The sequence below is a fragment of the Syngnathoides biaculeatus genome, chromosome 2 (genome assembly GCF_019802595.1).
Source record: "Syngnathoides biaculeatus isolate LvHL_M chromosome 2, ASM1980259v1, whole genome shotgun sequence".
NCBI classification, from domain to species: domain Eukaryota; kingdom Metazoa; phylum Chordata; class Actinopteri; order Syngnathiformes; family Syngnathidae; genus Syngnathoides; species Syngnathoides biaculeatus.
This window is the reverse complement of record NC_084641.1, coordinates 33,560,829-33,582,100: the sequence shown is the minus strand read 5'-3', so window position 1 is coordinate 33,582,100 and position 21,272 is coordinate 33,560,829.

Sequence of the window (21,272 nt, the reverse complement as noted above, 5' to 3'; positions counted from 1 at the left end):
CCCCGTGCCTGTGTGGGTTTTCTCTGGGCACTCCGGTTTCCTCCCACATCCTAAAAACATGCAACATTAACTGGGCACTCTAAATTGCCCCTAGTTGTGATTGTGATTGCGACTACTGTCTGTCTCTAGTGCCCTGCGATTGGCTGGCAACTGGTTCAGGGTGTACCCCGCCTCCTGCCCCTTGACAGCTGAGATAGGCTCCAGAACTCCCCGCGACCCTTGTGAGGATGGATGGATGGATGGATGGATGGATGGATGGATGGATGGATGGAAAATGTACTATTCAATACTATTTCAATAGGTTAGCTTGGTAATAAACCAACTATATTTCCCAAGTAATCTTCTCAGCACAGCTCGTTCTACGGTCAAACACTTACTTTAAAATGAAATATTTCTCTCAATGGGGAACTTATTAGACTGGGGGTGACATGTCTTTCCTTGCCGAGGTCTGAGCTTGCTTTAGAAGTTGAGCTCTCAGCAGCAGATGCAGAATCTGTGAGTTCGATATTACACTGCTTTAACGTAATAACGTCAAAGCTGGGCTAAGCTGAAAGGAACCCCTCCTCTTGATCACTGTATGGAGTGATGGACATGCAATCTGGAATGATGCCCCCACCCTCCACCCCTCAGGTATCTATGAATGTATTCATGCGCAGAAATGATGCTTCTTTCCTCATGCAAATGCAGGTTGGATGCTCTTTCCTCTCGTCAGGGAGGCGCTGCTTGCAGTTGCAATGACGACAATGTCAGGGCCAAGTACTGGCTGGTTAAATGATTCAACAACCCCCCCCCCCCCCGCTTTTCCCCTTCCACATCGAGGATGAAGCGATTGTGACTTGTGTCAAGTCAAATCCTTTTCAGATTTTTGCGTGTAGGCCTGCGGCGGAAGCGCAGGGATGCATCATCTCCCAAGACACACAAATTTGCTGGTTGTTTCTGATCAGCAACATGATCTCAAGTGTTGTAAAAAAGTAAATCTCAAATTGTCCACTTTGTTTCAGATCATCAGACAAATATAAACCAAGGGAACTTCAAATGCTGATTTTAAAAGGAGATTTCATGTATTAATGAGCAAAAAAATATTCCGTTACCTTGCCCTGTGTGAAACATGACCCCCTTGTTAAATAGATTGTGGCTAATGACAATTTTTGGTTAATTTTCAGTGATCACACCCAAGCCTGATGACCTCCAGGCTGTTCAATCAATAAATCACTTTAACAGAATCTGTGCCGACAAAATCCTGTCAGACTCTTCTTCTTCTTCTTTTCCTTTCGGTTTATCCCGTTAGGGGTCGCCACACTGTCATTTTTTTCCATCGTAGTCTATCTCCTGCATCTTCCTCTCTAACACCAACTGCCCTCATGTCTTCCCTCACCACATCCATAAACCTTCTCTTTGGTCTTCCTCTCGCTCTCTTCCCTGGCAGCTCCATCCTCAGCATCCTTCTACCAATATACTCACTCTCTCGCCTCTGAACATGTCCAAACCATCGAAGTCTGCTCTCTCGAATCTTGTCTCCAAAACATCCAACTTTGGCTGTCCCTTTAATGAGCTCATTTCTAATCCTATCCAACCTGGTCACTCCGAGCGAGAACCTCAACATCTTCATTTCTGCCACCTCCAGTTCAGCTTCCTGTTGTTTCTTCAGTGCCACCGTCTCTAATCCGTACATCAAGGCCGGCCTCACCACTGTTTTGTAAACTTTGCCCTTCATCCTAGCAGAGACACTTCTGTCACATAACACACCAGACACCTTTCGCCAGCTGTTCCAACCTGCTTGGACCCGTTTCTTCACTTCCTGACCACACTCTCCATTGCTCTGTATTGTTGACCCCAAGTATTTGAAGTCCTCCACCCTCGCTATCTCTTCTCCCTGTAGCCTCACTTTTCCCCCTCCACCTTTCTCATTCACGCACATATATTCTGTTTTACTTCGGCTAATCTTCATTCCTCTCCTTTGCAGTGCGCGCCTCCATCTTTCTAATTGTTCCTCTGTCTGCTCCCTGCTTTCACTGCATATCACAATATCATCTGCGAACATCATGGTCCAAGGGGATTCCAGTCTAACCTCATCTGTCAGCCTATCCATTACCACTGCAAACAGGAAGGGGCTCAGAGCTGATCCCTGATGCAGTCCCACCTCCACCTTAAATTCCTCTGTCACACCTAAGGCACACCTCACCATTGTTCTGCTGCCATCTTACATGTCCTGAACTATTTTAACATACTTCTCTGCCACACCAGACTTACGCATGCAGTACCACAGTTCCTCTCTTGGTACTCTGTCATAGGCTTTCTCTAGATCCACAAGGACACAATGTAGCTCCTTCTGACCTTCTCTGTACTTTTCCACTAGCATCCTCAACGCAAATAATGCATCTGTGGTACTCTTTCTAGGCATGAAACCATACTGTTGCTCGCAGATACTTACTTCTGTCCTGAGTCTAGCCTCCACTACTCTTTCCCATAACTTCATTGTGTGGCTCATCAACTTTATTCCTCTATAGTTCCCACAGCTCTGAACATCCCCTTTGTTCTTAAAAATGGGAACTACAACACTTTTCCTCCATTCTTCAGGCATCTTTTCGCCCGCTAGTATTCTGTTGAATAAGCTGGTCAAAAACTCCACAGCCATCTCTCCAAATTGCTTCCATACCTCTACCGGTATGTCATCAGGACCAACTGCCTTTCCATTTTTCATCCTTTGTAGTGCCTTTCTGACTTCCCCCTTAGTAGTCATTGCCACTTCCTGGTCCTTCACACTTGCCTCTTCAACTCTTCCTTCTCTCTCATTTTCTTCATTCATCAAGTTCTCAAAGTATTCTTTCCATCTATTCAGCACACTACCGGCACCAGTCAACACATTTCCATCTCTACGCTTCATCACCCCTACCTGCTGCACATCCTTCCCATCACTATCCCTCTGTCTGGCCAACCTGTAGAGATCCTTTTCTCCTTCTCTTGTGTCCAACCTGATGTACGTCTTCATATGCCTCTTGTTTAGCCTTTGCCACCTCTACCTTTGCCCTACGTCGCATCTCGATGTACTCCTTTCGCCTCTCCTCAGTCCTCTCAGTGTCCCACTTCTTCTTCGCTAATCTCTTTCCTTGTATGACTCACTGTATTTTGGGGTTCCACCACCAAGTCTCCTTCTCCCATTTCCTACCAGAAGACACACCAAGTACTCTCCTGCCTGTCTCTCTGATTGCCTTGGCTGTCGTAGTCCATCTTACAGCCGATATTGAAATCATGATTAACCGTCTCTGGACCAAATAAAATTTTGCGGTGAGAAAAATCTCATTCTTTCAGAAAATGATACTCTGGACTTAAAATTTTCGATCATATTAAATATGTTGCAAATTTGCAACCCCTGCCCGGAAAGGGTTAACGTTATTGTGCATTGATTTCCGAAGGTTCAAAACCTCCACCAAGTCTCCTCCCCTTTCCTACCATAAGACACACCAAGTACTCTCCTGCCTGTCTCTCTGATTACCTTGGCTGTCGTAGTCCAGTCCTCCGGTAGATTCTGCTGTCCATCAAGACCCTGTCTCACCTCTTTCTGAAAGGCCGCACAACATTCTTCCTTTCTCAGCTTTCACCACATGGTTCTCTGCTCTACCTTTGTCTTCTTAATCTTCCTACCCACCACCAGAGTCATCCTACACACCACCATCCTATGCTGTTGAGCTACACTCTCCCCTACCACTACTTTAGAGTGAGTAATCTCCTTCAGATTACATCATCTGCACAAAATATAATCCACCTGCGTGGTTCTACCTCCGCTCTTGTAGGTCACTATATGTTCCTCCCTCTTCTGGAAATAAGTGTTCACTACAGCCATCTCCATCCTTTTTGCAAAGTCCACCACCATCTGCCCTTCAAAGTTCCTTTCCTGGATGCCGTACTTACCCATCACTTCTTCATCGTCCCTGTTTCCTTTACCAATATGGCCATTACAATCTCCACCAATCACAACTCTCTCGCTGTCTGGGATGCTCAGAACTACTTCATCTAGTTCCTTCCAGAATTTCTCTTTCAACTCTAGGTCACATCCTACCTGTGGTGCATAGCCGCTAACCACATTATACATAACACCCTCAATTTCAAATTTTAGTCTCATCACTCGATCTAATACTCTTTCACCTCCAAGACATTCTTAGGCAGCTCTTCCTTTAAAATAACCCCTACTCCATTTCTCTTCCCATCTACTCCGTGGTAGAACAATTTAAACCCTGCTCCCAAACTTCTAGCCTTACTACCTTTCCACCTGCTCTCTTGGATGCACAGAATATCAACCTTTCTCCTAATCATCACGTCAACCAACTCCTGAGCTTTACCTGTCATAGTCCCAACATTCAAAGTCCCTACGCTCAGTTGTAGGCTCTGTGCATTCCTCTTTTTCTTCTGACGATGGATGCAGTTTCCTCCTCTTCTTTGTCTTCGACCCACAGTAGCTGAATTTCCACCCACACCCTGCAGGTTAGCAGTGCCGCGGGCGGGCGTTGTTAACCCGGGCCACGACCGATCCGGTATGGGATTCTTTAGATGAACCCTTCCTGACGCAACCCTCTGCATTTATCCGGGCTTGGGACCGGCCTACAGATTGCACTGGTTTGTGCCCCCATAGGGCTGCATTAAAATCCTGTCAGACAAAAGATTTTAAAAAAGCAGAATCAAAATGACACAATCCAAAGAAATTCTAAAATAGTTGCGAAATTAAGTACCTCACATGTATTAGTCTGGAAAGGGTTAAAAAAGTCTTTTAAGTCTTTAGCGTTCAAAAAGAACTGTTGGGTAAGCTTTTATCCTCATGTGGAGAAAACATGGAAGAGTCGTGAACTTTCCCATGAATGGATGGCAGCTTTCAATTTTTACCCCAAGAGAACAGCAGGAGGGCACAAAAGGGAACTCGGGACAACTTGTAAAGAACTGCGGCCTCCCTTGAATCAGTCTTCAGGGCACAACGGTAAGGAAGAGACTGGGCAAAAATGGCATCCATGGCATACTTCCAAGATGAAAAGACTAAAAAGAATATAAGGCTCGTCTTTGAGGAAAAACCTTTGGGAGAATATTAGAAGGGCAAATGAAATGAACATTTTGTGTCTCGTCACAGCTGGTAGCACAGTCTTGGGGTGCTTTCCTCCTTCAGGATCTGGACCACTTGCTCCGATTGATGGAACCAGGAATTCTGCTCTTTAATAAAAAAAAAAAAAATCCTAAAGGAAAATGTTCAGCCATCAGTTTGTGAGCTCAGAACAAGGGGTTCTGCAGCAGGATCACAATACAAAACACACTAACAAGTAAACATCTAAATAGCTTGAAAAAAATTTTTAAAAATTAAAACGAAGGCGTCGCGGTAGCCACAGACTCGTTGCCGACCCAAGCTCATGTTGTGGCGGCGACAGATCTCCTGGTGAACCACGCTCATGCTGCAGTAGCAATGGACCCGCTACCGAGCCAAGCCCACGTCGCAGTGGCGACCGACCCGCTGCCTCGCCTCATCCACATCACGGTGGCAACAGACCCGGTCCCACGCCACACCCTCGCCGTGGTGGTGACAGACTTCTGGATGAGCGTCAAAGTAAAATGGTGGACTTGGCGAACGAAGACAAGCCTGCCATATCGCCTCCAGGGTTTGTTTACCAAAAAGACAAAACTCAGAAATGGTCTGCAGAGGGCTCAGGTGCAGAGGATGGAGAGGATTCTGATAAAGACGAGATAAACTACTTTCCTCCAGTGAAAAGTGAGAGGACTTTATCATTCCCGTCGCTCCATTCTTTTCCCAAGAACAATCAATTCACACACCCCAGTTTCTGCTAGTCTCCCACCAGGAACTCTGACTCTGAGCCAGATGAGAAGCCAGTCCCGTTCTGACGAAAGCCGCAGACTCTCAATCATGGGCAAGCTCCCAATTCAGGTGTGCCAACCAAAAGAACAACAACACAGCGTTCTGCAGTCTGCGGTTCTTCAGGCGCCACCTCCAAATCCCACGTTCCTGTTCAGGCAGCGGCGACCCATCCTTGGCCGCCTCACGCTCCTGTCTCGACAGCGACTGGCACGATGCCGCGTCACGCTCCTGTCTCGGGAATGACAGGTATTCTTCCGCCTCACGTCCCTGTCTTGACGGCAATCGCCTCGCGGCCTCCTCACGCCCCTTGTCTCGACAGCAGCAGCCTCCCTCTCCTGCTTCGATGATGATCGATCTGCAGCCGTCTGATGACCACACTTCAAAGGCGACCAATTCCCAGCCTTCTAACAACCATGCCATGGCAGCGACCAATCGTCAGCCACTTCCCGACCAAGCCTCGGAGGCGACCAATTCCCGGCCGCCTCCTGACCTAGCCTCGGCGCCGACCGATCCCCAGCCGCCCCACCACCATGTCCTGGGAGGTCTTCGTCCGGACCCATCGCTTGCTCCCGTCTGATTCCTGCTTCGCCTTTGGGTTCCTCCTCGAGGACTCCTTCCGAATCGCCCCATGGGGACCCTGGTGCTTGGCGTTCTGGCCGACCTCCCGACCTGCTCGGCCAGACGCCTCGCTTTGGGTGGCCTGGACAGCCACCAGACAGACTGGGCTTGGGGGTTTGTGCTCTCCCCTGGACCCCCTTCTACCCTCCCATGGTCATGTTTTACGTTCAGGTTTTTTTTTTTTGGTCACGTCTGGGATCCGCACCTTAATGGGGATTCTGTCATGAGCAAGGCTTGGCCACTGCCAAGAGGGGCGTGGCCAGGTCACTGCTCCGTGCGATGACACCTCTCACCGTTCACAGCTGTTTCACATTTTGACTGTAATTAGACAGACATTTAAGTTGGTGTTTTTGTCACTGGGATTTGCCAGTTCGTTGTTTATGTATTGAGTTCCATTCGCTGCCTGTGGGACTCTCCGCTTTTACGTGTAGGTTAGAGTAACCCTAGTCACAGCTTCTGTGAACTTTTGTTTGATCCTGTCCTGTTGAGTTTGATAGAGGGCCCCATACACTTCGGACGTTGTTGTATGTCTTTTGGATCTCGCCTAGCCTAGCGTTTTTGTGCCTCTGCCTTGTCGGACTGCTACACCATGTATGACCCAGTTTCCGGAATAAACCACATTGAACATTATTCCTCTGTCTCGAAGTCCTGCATTTGGGTTCGCCCCCGTACCAGAGCTTCTTGACAAAACTGTGCAAAAACATCATGGTAATTTCATAGGGAGGTAGTACTTTTTCACAAGACAAAACGTCTCGAGCTTCCGCACCGTCATACCTCCCACTGTCTTTCTTGCGGTGTGATGCTCTGAAAGGCCGCCATGTTCTTTGAGCGTGTAGCTGCCGCTGTGTTTGTGTCTCGCTCGGTGTTATCGTGACCCAGAGGAAGGTGCCCCCCCTGCTGAGATGAACAACCGTTACCGTGGAGAGCCTCATTGCTCATTTGTAGCTGCTTTGCAAAGGTGGCAACGCGGCGGTTATGTAAACCGTCCACTGCAGCTCTAGAAATGTGATGCTCCCAAGTCGAGGTAATTAAACGCATCAAGCGTGTAAATAGCACACTAAAGTATGCTTTTTTTTAATGAAATGAGGCTTGTCTGTGTTTGAACAGCCTGCCTTGCAATAAAAGAGCATTTCATTTTCAAGGGAAGGTGAACATGATGTTTTTGTGCAAAGTACACCAGGGAACCTGCGTGATGGGAAAATACTTTTCTGGATTGTTAGCTTAGCCAACACGCTGCTGTGGAACACTTCCCTGCAAAGTGGACTAAATGTTGGGGGGGAACCTTGTTCTCTGGCCGCAAAATTGAACAAGATGTATCTTTGCGGGCTCCATCCTATTCTATCACGTCCTGCGTTTGGAAAGTTACTGCAATTTGGAAATGTAGCTGGTTACCCCGTTGAAAATGTAACAGTAGTGTTACTTTCAAAGTAATATATTGCCTCTTTTGATTGTTTTTATGTCTTGATTTTAAATGAATGCATCAACAGTACCCTTGGATGATGCAAACTATAGATCACTATTTTGAAATAACCACATGCTTGTTCTTGATACAAATAAAAGAAAAAACGTGATGATGTCATATCATGTGTGTTGCATCATATGCGTACAGTGTGTGGAAAACCACCATACTGTAATGACGAATTTTGAAATTTAGAAATGGCTACATATGCCAAACCAGATGTGTCCCAAATGATCAAGATGAGTGTTGAACGGTCAGCGTTCTTTTATGTGTTCAAACGTGTAACTGAGTCGAACGTTTTGAAAGTCTCAGAAAAGAAAAAAAAAAACACAATTTGACACTTTGAGGTCGTGGGGGGGGTCATGTTCGTCAGCATTACACTACATTACAATTGCATACATCTGAAGTTAATCATCTCATGGGTCAACTGGGCAACCTTTACAGCCTTCCAACTGATTTCCCAAGATCTTCAGGCAGTTCCTCCTTCAGCTCACCATTGAAAACGTCCGCCGTGAACTCCCCCTGCCGCGCTTTCTCCTTCACTTCCCCTCCATCTTTTCCTCCTGCAGCATCTGCTTACATCTTTTCACGTTGCTTGTTCTGCTCTTTGTCAGTTTTCCTGTAGTACCCCCCACTGCACTTTATGCTCGCCGTGGCCCCCTTCCTGCAGATTCTTTCTGCAGCGCCAGCTTTTGGCCCCGGCCATTTTGATTCCTCATTCCCGTCATTCCTTTGCAATGTAATGAGGCGCAGTTGTTTGTCCTGCTCGCAGAGGTTAGTTTTTGAGAGGTTGTTTACAAAACAGCCTGCCGTGTGTTTAGACCTGATCAACGGCTCTCACGCTTCAAATGATATCTCATTGCCACCGTAGCCCGCGTCCTGGTCGGGCGCCGGCCTGCCTTGTGCATTCCTCACCCAGCAGACGTGACCGCACTCCCACCAGCTCCCCGAAGAGAGACTGCAAACAAAGCAAACCGGAGAGAGACTGCAAACGAAGCAGACTGGCTTAGTCCGATCAAGCGCAGCAGGTCGGCGTGTCGGTGGCGGTCGAGACTCGCAGGCTCCTCTTTAATGCATTGTCGTAAAACATGTCGCTGGCGGAAAGTTCACATTCAGTGAGGCCTGCGCGTCGTGTCCTCCTGCGTGTTTGTGCACAGAACACCATATACATTTACCAGGGGGGGTAGAAAGTTAGCTCATGCAAAACATCCATTTTCTTCACCGCTTATCCTTACGAGGGTCGTGGGGAGTGCTGGAGCCTATCCCAGCTGTCAACGGGCAGGAGGCGGTGTACACCCTGAACTGGTTGCCAGCTAATCGCAGGGCACATTGAGACAAACACCCGCACTTACAATCACACCTCGGGGCAATTTAGAGTGTCCAATTAATGTTGTATGTTTATGGGATGTGAGAGGAAACTGGAGTGCCCAGAGAAAACCCACGCAGGCATGGGGAGAACATCCAAACTCCACACAGGTGGGTCCAGGATTGAACCAGGGACCTCAGAACTATGAGGTCAACGCTTTACCAGCTGAGCTACCGTGCTGCCCCATTCACAACAATTCAATAATATAAATTGATGCTAGAAGCGCAATAGTAAACGCTCCAAATGATGTAGCCCGTCTGACTAGTATAATCTTCAAGTTGGAACCAACAATTCTCATTTGACGTTGCAGGTGTGCGTAACGTTATGTCTGGAAAGTCAGATGCCTTTTCAGGGATTGACTGTCGATGCCAAGATGGTGTGCAGAGTTTCCCATCATGCAGGGAGGTGTCATACCTGCTGCGGGGGCATCATGAAGGCCGATTGTCGCCAATAAATCTGAGCCTCTAAGCATCTTCCCCCCCTTTGCAATTTTCTCAGCTCGCATCAGTCTTCCAAGAGTCATTCTCAGACCAGACTCCAATTCGATAGCACACCTTACGTGGGGGAAGGGGGAGTGGTAAGAATGCCACAGTAGTCGGGAGTCTGGGGCAGACGCAAACACCTCCCCTGCACCACCCACCGACCTTGTTTGTGTAACGGCCATGGATGTGATCGATGGTGTTGGCAAAGCGTTTCGCCACTGCACCAAGAGGTTGTCCACTAATTTGCACCTCAGGTGGATTGGCCATTGCACCCCCCCCCCCGACCTCCACAGAGTAATTTATCTCCACCGTGAGACCGTGGAGGACGGTGTATCTGTGGAATAGAGTAAATTTCTTTAGGCTTGTCGCGTTTGGGTTCGCCACAACTTAACATCTCAGATGAACACTTATATTTGTTTGGCACAGTTTTTACGCCGGATGCCCTTCCTGACGCAACTCCTCTTGGGGAGCGGAGGCCACAGTGGGATACGAACTCATGACCCCTGGTTTACGAAATGAATGCTGCCTGATAAACCCACCAGTGGGCCCCACAGACAAAAGTTCTTGTGCGCACCAAAACAAGATAATGTTGCTGAATCCATTTAGACACTTTGAAGGAACCAGAAACTTCATTTGAGCACGACTAAAACTTGCAACCAGTGTCCTCCCACCCATCCCACAACATAGACTTAGCCCAAGGTCACTCATCACATGTTGTGCGTCAGTGGTTGCCAGGAATTAGGGCGTCATAACCAGTCCAGTGCAGTCCACCCCCTGTGCTTTTTTCCATTTAGTTGGCATTCAATGTAATGCAAATCATAATGTGGCATGTTTATTTGATCACACTCGTCAATTATCTACAGTTTGTTGGAGGTGCTGGGAGGGGTTAAGATGGATGGTTTATCACTATACGCCCCCCCCTACACACACACACACCCATACAATCCGCCATGCAGCCCCCGCACCCCATTTCCCTGTAAACCTTCCACTCCAGTGGCTGGCTGCAGATTTAATGGATTTAGCAGCTGTTGAGGAAATACGACGAGGGCTTGCGGCATATGCTCTGGTTACAATAAAGACACACACACACACACACACACACACACACACACACACGGCATATAAATAAATATGTGCTGCCACGGAAGCTGCAGCCATCAAAATCCGCTGCCTCGCAACTTGTATTCCTTTGATTACTTTTGTTCTTCTTATTCAATTCGGTGTTGCACATTTGCTCTATTTTTTACATTATATCCTAATAGTTCTGTGTGTTTTGTTTGTGACTGTTACACGCGGGTGGGCAAAGTACAGCCCAGGGGCGAAATACGGCCCACTCTGTTTTAGAATCCGGCCCATTGAGGATTTACAAGACTCCTGTAGTATTTGTCGTTTTTTTTTCCACTGCCTTAATTTTGCCATTTTTTTCCTTCAAATTGTTGTGGTTAAAATGTGCTCATTATTTGTTTTATCCATTCATTGATGTCAGGAAATATTTTGTTAAAAAATAGTGAAAAAAAATACAACAACCTTTTTTAAAAAAAACATTTGTAAATAGTTGTGAAATTAATTGTTACTTCTGTACATGAATACAGAAATGCGTAACTCGGGGAGATGAAAATGCTGACTCAGCCTATGAGCTCCTAGCATCTGCATTTTTCACTGTTTGACATTTTATATTTAGCGTTGACCGGCGACATTCCTGTGCTCCGCCCTTGCCGGCACACCGGAAATGATGAACTGAAAAATGGGTGGAACGTGGTCCCTTGTCTACTGTTTGTAAAAAGCCAACTAAAGAAGTTATTTTGCATTCCTGTAAGAGAGACCAATCGTACAAAAATAACTTATTCCAAGGAAGCCATCTTTTTTCCTGTCCTTCAAAACAATAACAGCCTTGCCGACTCACCGGGTGTCCCAATCACGGGAGGTGGGCCTAGCCCTCGTCTCAAATCATAGCGTCGCCTCTGGTGTTGTAATACACAATTCCAGCCTCGGGGGCGACAGAAACTCTAGGCTTTAATTCTAAACTCGAGCAGAGATTCCTAACCGAGCAGTCGCGTGCTGTAAGACATCATTGCCCAAGTTAACCTCATTGGTCTGGAAGTGGTTGTTCGTTAATTACCAGTATAGTGTTGTATGTCCTCTTTCATCTGTCCATGCCATTGACGTGGAGTGACAGCCACAACAAGTACGACCTCACCACTAGATGGCGCTGCAAACCTGGTCTGATGACTTGGTGCTGGTGCGCACATTTCTCACTGCGTTTGTTTCATGTGATTAACTTTGGACGACACAACCATGATTCGCTATTCCTACTTTTTGTTAAATGGTGTGTCATGAGATTTTGGTATTCTGGTATTTAAAAAAAAAGAAGTTGGTAATTTCTGTTTAATTGGAAAATATCTATGATTTATGTGACAGGTGGGTGTTCTTTTTTTTTCACTTCAGTGTTGTTAGGTGGTGGATTGTGATATTTTTCTTCTGTATGATGGACACCATGGCCCGACCAAGGTTAGGAAACGCTTAACTTGAGGTAGCATTTTCTTGAAATGTATGCAAATGGTAATTCTCTGGGTTGTTTGTTGATTGTTGAAATTTGCAATTTGTAAGAAATACGAAATACGAAATTCCAATGGTTTCAATCAATGGTTTTGTTGAAAGAGTAGGTAAATGTGTAAATGATTCTCTTTTTTTGGAGTTTTACTGTACAAATTTGGATATTTTGAAAATGAGAACAGTGGCTAAGATGTCCTAAATGAAATCAATATTTTGAAGTTGAATCTATCAAGAAATGTGGCAGGAGGAGAAAAATTTGTCTCTTAACTTTAAAAATTTGATTACAACGGGCAGTTTTGTATGCACTTTTTTATTTTTGCTTTATGAATGGCTAGGGGTCCTCCTCCCCCACCAGATCCATAAACGTCGACCCCCTGCTGCATCTGAATGATGGGGGTCGCTTCAGGTTTGTGATTCAAATTTTAGTGCACACCGCTCTCTAGCGGATGGCGTGGAAATATCCAACAACCTCCACGTTTACGTACGATGGGTGTACACAAACGAACTCCTAAACGCCAATATTGCGTGTTCAATCACAGTATTATTTTGTGAATCCGCTAGCATGTCTTTTTAATGATTATATGTGGTACCGCCAGCATTATTGTGCAAGTCTCTCACCGCCACGTCCCGGGTTCGATTCCCGGTCAGGGAACTTTACTACTGGGGAATTACGGAAATGTCTGATCTTCGAACTTAAATACTGTACGGGTCAGGAAATTTAGTTTATTTGTATAGCACAATTCAACAACAAGGTGATTCATAGTGCTTTAAAAAGACATGAAAATATAAATAAAAATACAATTTAAAATGAACAAAATAGAAAAAGTGCATTAGAAAATATCATTAGGTAAAATATGATTACATTTACAAAATTAACAGTCCAGATTTGGATCTTCATTAAAAAGCAGCCAAGAACATGTGTGTCATTAACCTAGACTAAATGTGTTTCAACTGATCTAAACTTTCTTGGAGTTTGTTCCAGACTTGTGAAGCTAGATTCAGACATAAATGCCACTATACTGTGAGGTTAAATCTTTAAAAAAAAAAGACGATCGTGTACACGTGTTGCATGTCGATTGATATCTCTGCAGAAAGCGCTTCTGTAATACTATTAAATTACGATCAAGTACACGTCCAGGAAACACTGTACAGTACAGCGTTGAACTTGCACCAAAACAAAAAACCACGGGGGTTTGTCATTGTCAAATGAAGGAGGCAAAGAAGAATAGAAAACTAATATGTAAAATTGCGACCCCACTCTCAGCCCCCGCGATTACACATCTATATAACACTGTGAATAAAGGATAATCTAATCCTTGTAAACAATGAAGAAAGTGCAAAAGAAATATAAATTTACAATAAAGTATTGTTCTTTTCAGTCTCTAACAGAAAATAGTGCATACAGTTCTCTGAAATAGGAAAAAATATAAAAGAGGATAAATAACCTGTTTAAACTAAACATTTTATATAAAAATGCAGAAAACTCTTCAACTCATCAAAAAATGAACGAAACGACGTGATGATTTTCTTACTCCTTTTCTTATATATAAAAAAGATGTCAAAATTAATGCCTACAATGAGCACCTTTTGCACAACTTTTCAAACGGAGGTTTGAGGCCTGACACTGTAACTCTCAACTCCTACAAGAGCACCACTGCCATCTACTGCAATGAATGTGCAATTACACATTATTTACACAACGTTTACATTTTATTCAAATGCGGCAAATCATGGTTCTTCAGGGTCACTCGGTTTCTCTCTTGGAATTCGACGCTCTGGTCAGGTCAAGTGTTCAACTGGACGGCAGCTTGTATTTACATACAACGAGGAGAACCTTCTTGCGAGCCGCATTGTATTGAAAGTATGTGAACATACCTCAAGCAAACCTAACACGAAGTCCTCTCCTGTCTTGAGCACGAGTGACCCCCCCCCCTATTTTCTTTTTATAAGACAGTCAGCGAGATCTAATCGCGTTGTCATCCCCACGGTAAGGAGTCCATCCAATAACATTTGGCCCACTGATCGTAAAAAACAGGAGGCGGTGGTATCTGAATACAAGATTTATCGGCATGTCATTTCTCTGACATAGTGTAATCGTGAGAGAGCTAATTTGTCTTGTAGTCTGAAACGAGCATTAAGCGTCGTCGTCGCTCAGCCGTCCTGTCCAATGCTCTGGCACGTTTCCTTTTTAATAACTTTATTAGCTGTCAGATATTTACAGCAACCCTAACTAAAAGAAATATTAAAAAAAACTATATAACTACTACTATCTAAAAATAAACTAGCTTCTGGATTCGAATATACTGTGCACGATAACAAGACGGTGTAATTGTTTTTTGCAGGGATGATCAATGATGTTATTGATCAGATCGGTGAACAACGACATGAAAACCGATCAGGCGTTAAGCCTAGAATGCCGTTTGTTGGCTCATTCCGATCAGAATCGCCGTGAAGTCTGTTGTTATTTTGGTCCTCCACTTGCTTACCCTTGTTCATGGGAATGATATTAATCCAACAAATGAGTATTTTGTGAAAATGTTCTGCCTATTTTGTGGCCACACATGCTTATTTAGTGGATGCAGAGTTGTGTTTTGTCTGCAGTTTATAGGTTTATCATTTCAACTGTCCTTTTTGTTCTGGCAGCACAGTGCTGCCCAGAAGCAACAAGTGAGTAGTATGAGTCGTTACTTTGCAAGACCCTCAAATGTGGAACGAAGCGTTTTGCATTTTAGCAAGTTGAGTTTATTTAGGCCGAGCGAGTTCCAATTTGATGAAATCAACCCTTATGATTGAACTTTTTGCAGCAGAATTCATTTTCAATTTCATTTCAACATTTACGACATCAGCTTTTACAATTTACCATGAACAAAACAAAGAAATCTCTTAAAACCTTTTCAAAGGAAGTCACTGATTCTGGGTGCGGGCAGTGTGGGTTCGATTCCTGCTCAGTGATGGGGCCGATAAGCGCCCTGCAAATGACTGGCGACCAGTTCAGGGCGTAGTCCACCTTTTGCCCATTGTTAGCTGGGATAGGCTCCGGCATTCCCGCGACCCTTGTGGGAATAAGCGGCTTGGAAGATGGACTTTACAAAGCCCCAAACAAATGAAAAAGAGAGAAATCTTTTTTGACTTTTCAAAGGACCAGCCCCCCCCCCCCCCCGCCTCTCTGTAGAGGAATAAGGCAGATATTGACGTCCCAGAACTCGAGCAGATAGTTGGAAAATGACGTCATTATGAGTGTGAGGTGAGATGTAGCTTTCTTCTCACCTGATGGCGCTATAATCAAACGCTGTGCACATGCTTGCTGCATATCATGAAGACAAGAACTGAGGAAATGCAGCAGATGGCGCTAGTGATATTACAAATATTACCACTGAACTATATTTATTCTGCAGCTATTACTTAGACGTCCCTGTTGCTGTGTCATAGTCATTATCACAGATGATGCTTAACCTTTTTTTTTTTTTTTTACTACATTGAAATGAAATTATTTCAATTTTGTGGTTGTGAGTTGGATTGATGGAGAAAAATTCATTTGGACAAGAGTTGACTTCCAGTTAATTTTGTTGCATGCTGAGCAAAAAAACTGTTTTCACCATCAAATAAAACAAGCTCAGCACCGTTTTGAGATGACTGCGTATGTTGTTGTTGTTGTTGGTTTTTTTTTAAGTGGTAGATTTGCGTAAGAGGATGTCAAGTATTGTGTACACTGTGTGTGATTAATAGCACAAAAAAAGTACTTAGATTTTCATTTTCTCAGAGTGGATACAGAAGAGTAGTGTGGGGTCTCTTTGTGTGCTTTGTTTGACCTGTCCTGCAATTTTGCCGCTATTTAAAAGAGTGCATGTTGTTGCATGTGTCGAAACAATGTCTGTGACGTGCGTGCCTCAAAATACATTCAATAATTATAGTGCACTTCACACTCCCAATATATTGTCTTGCTGAAATTTGCTGGAAATTAGAAAATAATATAAGAGATTAGTTCTGTCTCATGCAAGTGCACAACTGTACTCGCCTCCTCATACACTGCTTAGCCAATGGCAAGTTCTGATTTTCTTACCATAGCAATTTCTCCGGAGCCCAAATTTGGGGGAGGGGGGTCAATAAAGACAATAACAGTATTTTTGTACTTGTGGCGGTCACATTTTGTACACTACAGAACACTGTGTGTATGTAGTGCTTGTGCTTATTTCCAGAATAGGCAAATAACCAAATATTTGCCTTAGTTTCTCACTTGATGGGTGGACACAGTAAGGCTGGGCGACTAATAGATTTGATTGATTATTTGAAGTTTATTTGTCAGTGTTTTCCCAGTTTATTCAAGTGAGTGTACTACAAAGACACGACCCCACATGGTGTTCACTGTAAAACTAAACATACAACATATTAATTGCAAACTTTGCATATTTAAATACATTCTACACTGTGTTTTAGCTTTTGACGAGCTAACAAAAATAGCATTTGAAATGGGAGTTCTCTATCTTCAAACAACCAATCGTAGAAGACTTGCTGGAACTCAAGAATTAGTGGCAGATTTTAATTTATCTTTCACATATTTACTCAGGTGCCAAGGTGGATGACTGGTTAGCACATCTGCCTCACAGTTCTGACCCTCGGGGTTCAAATCCGGGCTTGCCTGTGTGGAGTTTTCATGTTCTCTCTCTGCCTGTGCGGGCATTCTCCGGGTACTCTAGTTTCATCCCACATCCCAAAACATGCTGGGTAGGTCAATTAAAGAATCTAAATTGTCCGTAGGTGTGAATATGAATGGTTGTTTGTGTATGTGTCCTGTGATTGGCTGGTGACCAGATGGGGGTGTTCTCTGTCTCTTGCCCAAAAATAGCGAGCATAGGCTCCAGCATAAGTGAGGATAAGCGGGGCGGAAAATAAATTGATGGTCTTTTTTTTCCTTCAATTTTTCATTTGTTTTGCTATTTTACAATATCTGGGAAAAAAAAAAAAACTTTTTACTTAAAAAAACGTTTTTGGGGTGGGTGGCGATTAAGCGACAAAATATCATAGACTAATTTCTTAAAAAAATATTCGATAGTGACAGTCTAAAATTGAAGTGTGATGCAAGTTTCCCATTGTATCTGTACTTTTTTATTTTTATGAGTGCATCACCACACATTTATTTGTATTCCTTGTTTTTTTAAATTTACTATTATTGTATATGTTATGTTGTTATAGTACTTACTACGAATTTATTTTCTGGGGGGTTTAAGTTTGACTTAAAGGTGAGTTATGGCAGTTGAACAAATAGTGAATTTTGAACTCAAATAATGTAATTAGAATTGAAAATCATGATGATTATGATTTTTGTTCCATAATTGCCAAAGTCCTAGTCATGGTAGTCCAAACAGGTTCTGGTTTGGGGGAGATTGTCTGTGGAAATACGGTTAAACTTGCTTACGTTTAAGTTTAGGTAAGATGTTAAACATTTGTGTGTGTGCGCCAGACTTGAGCTATTGCATGCTTTTGTTTTGCACTACTTTTTGATATGCGTGTCCTCGTCTCGCCATCGTGTGTGCGTGTGCGTGCATGTGTGCGTTTGTGTGTGAGTGTGTGCGTGTGTGTGTTGCGGATGGCGGCGTCTTCCTGAGGCTGATCACCACGCTCTTCCCCGCGTCCTGTTTTTGTCTGCGCCTCCGTCTGTGTGGAAGTTGTGTGGGCACCCTCTGGATTGCCTCACCGCTGAAGCATGCCGGACCCTGTTATCCGGCTATCCATCTGTCTTATTGATTTTCTCCCGCGTAGCACCCCCCATCCCCACCCCACCCTCTCGAGTTTCATCTTTCCTCCACTTTTCTGTGGGGTGAGAGAGAGAGAGAGAGAGAGAGAGAGAGAGAGAGAGAGAGAGAGAGAGAGAGAGAGAGAGAGAGAGAGAGAGAGAAGGGGGGAGATCAGAGAGGGAGGGGGGTAGGGGGCGCTTTGTTGGCGGCGTGGCTTCTGTAAGAAGAGTGGAAGAAGTTTGGGGAGGGGGTACTTAGCTTTAACTATGGATAGAGTGAGGAAAGAAGAGAGAGAGGACAAGAGTTGGAGCTTCTTTCTTTCTTTCTTTCTTTCTTTCTTTCTTTCTTTCTTTCTTTCTTTCTCTCTCCCCTCATTCTCAAGGGAGAATCCTCCCTCCTTCCCCCCTCCCCACCTCCTCTTCCTCCTCCATCGTGCTCTGAGGCGCCTCTACAACACACGCTCCACTCACAACCCCCCCGCTTTTCCTCCACCGCCGCCTCCTCTTCCTCCCACTCTGCCTCCCGCTCTGTCCGCCCGCCCGTCCGCCCGCCCGCCTGCCTGCCGTCTCTACTTCCCGGGGGGCCTGGGCAGTGCTGGCGGCGCAGTCGTGATTTGCAGGAGATTTGTCTAAGTGAGAAGCAATTAGTGCGCCTAAGCACTGCTAATGTATGCATGCTGGGCCCCCCACACCCTCCCCCCCTCGTCTGTGCCAGGTCCGGGCCAGCTCTACATCCCGCTCTCCCTTTAGCACTTTTTGTCTCAAGTCGTCACGTTGTCCCTGTTTTCTCCTTCTTGTGACCTTGTGCCTCAGACTCTATTAGCATGCTCTTCATTTAATGTACCACTCGTGCAGAAATTAAATGTGGGATGTTGTCTTGGGTTTATACTTTACGCTGATTTGATCAATGATATCGGTATCAGCCGATAATGAGCATTTTATGATGATCGGTTGATCAGCTTCAATGTCATAATCAACCAATCCAATCACCAATCCAATCAATTACGTCATTGATCGCCTCCGCAAAAGGCATTTACTCCGCATCGCCATCGTGCCCAGTATATTTGAATACAAAAGCAAGTTTATATTTACGCTTCTCCGGTGTCTTTTGACATGATCTAAAAAAACAGAGAAGAAAATAAATATTTGAACACCCTGCTATATTGCAGGTTCTCAAACTTAGAAATCATTGAGGGGTCTGCAATTTTACTCGTTGGTGCATGTCCACTGTAAGAGAGATAATCTAAAATAAAAATCCAGAAATCACAATGTATGTTTTTTTTTTAAGATTTATTTGTGTGATACAGCTCCAAATAAGTATTTGAACGCCTGAGAAAACCAATGTTAATTTTTGTTACAGTAGCCTTTGTTTGCAATTACAGAGCTAAGTAACTGCAATATGCAGATCAATAAATAATCGTTTTTTTTTTTAAGTCCACATTGCGCTGAATCCGCAATAAGTGAACTGCGATACGGTGAGTGGTTACTAAACTCGAGTTGGTCCAGCATATGTGCATGGCAGGAAGATGTACCCACTGGTTGAAATAACTGTGCCTCCGCTACAATAGATGGCGCTATGCATCCTCTCAGTGGAGCCTCTTTGTTGAAACCCACAGAAAAATCAGGAGAACTGAAATGGTGAAGCACTGACCTTGATTTACCTTAAATTAATATTTTGTATATTGGTTATTATCTGTATGTATTCAAAGGACTCTTGAAAATGAGACGATGCCTCTCAAGGGGGCTATCATTGAAATGAATAAATACCAGTACATAAAAATAATGCACAATATGCACTGTTACCCAAACTTTTTAGCACGTTTGACTGTTTTCATGTTAAGACATTTATGGTTATTTCTTCCATGGAGATGAATAGTTAGCACACAGTTGTCCACACAAGTAACCCTAACAACGAAGCTTCATTTTGCGCTTCTGCCCTTGTCCCTCGCCACCATTCCATTGTCCTGCTGCTGCTAATGCCAGCGGCATTGGCATCGGGTTTCGACTTGAGGCCAATTTTGGCAGGTTTATATAGTCTGACGTGTGCTTGTCGCGGTTTTTTTTTTCTTCCTTGCATCATCACGAAGTCCTGTTTCGGACTGGATGTTTCAATGATAAAAGTATTTCAGCGTGCAACCAAAAATGCACTTTTTCACCATTTTCAGTGCCAAAAAAAAAAGTTTACTGTCCTGAGCAGGCCTGTCTGTATACACATGTGGTGGCCCAAGATATTGGTGCACCATGTATCGTTACATCATTTGACTGCACTAATCCATCCACTCACAGGAAGCTCAACGCACGTTCCAAGCCCCTGCACAACACCGTGGAGCGTCTCAGGAAGCTGAAGGAGACTCTTTTGAAACATACTACAAGAAGAGGCCATTTTCATGGGGGACCCTCTGTCTGGTGTGACCGCTCCAACATCAACTTTGTCCTCTTTCCACACCTTGACTCTTTCTTACTCAGACAAAAACAAGATTAAGTCCGGTCGTCTTGATGCTGGGCTGACTGCCTTGCAAATGGGAGCCGGCGTGGGCCGTGGGTGGCTTTCGAACGAGGCGCTCGTTAATTAAAGATGGGCTAATTACCACTGCTTCTTAGCTGGGCTTTTACGGCACTGATAAGAGGATAATCCTGCAGTGAAAGCCAGTGATCGAAGCGGTCCCTTCTAGACAGGGCCTCCTGCTCAGTTGGGTCCAAAGAAAACGCACGCCAACCACCCCACCCCCTCGAATTTCGCCGTGATTCTTTAATGCGGGGCGTATAGAATATTCAAGCAGGCTGCACTTCAGTGGCGGAAGTGTGCATGAAAGACTCAAAAGACTTGAGCCATTGCTTGTCAGGCATAGGGTTTGGGAAGTTTCTTTTAAGATAGATCAATTTGCTCATTTTAATTTGGTGAAGAAATATAAAGCCTGCTGGATCATTGTTTGGAAGAACTGACATGCAATATTTAATATACCTCAGCATGGAAATCCTATGGTGGCTTTTCTTTGGGACTGTTACCAAAGGAGGCTTCATTCCACATCCGCAACACAGTGGAAGCCACTGAGCTCATTTACTGGAGACTTTCTGCAATGCCGACGCACAAATATATCACACATTTCGGCTCACCTGTAAATAATCCTCATTTACAGTCCGTCTTGCAGTCACATGACTGAAAGGTTGCACGACCCGACTATCGTTCACGTGTCTCTAACCCATATTTTGTCACA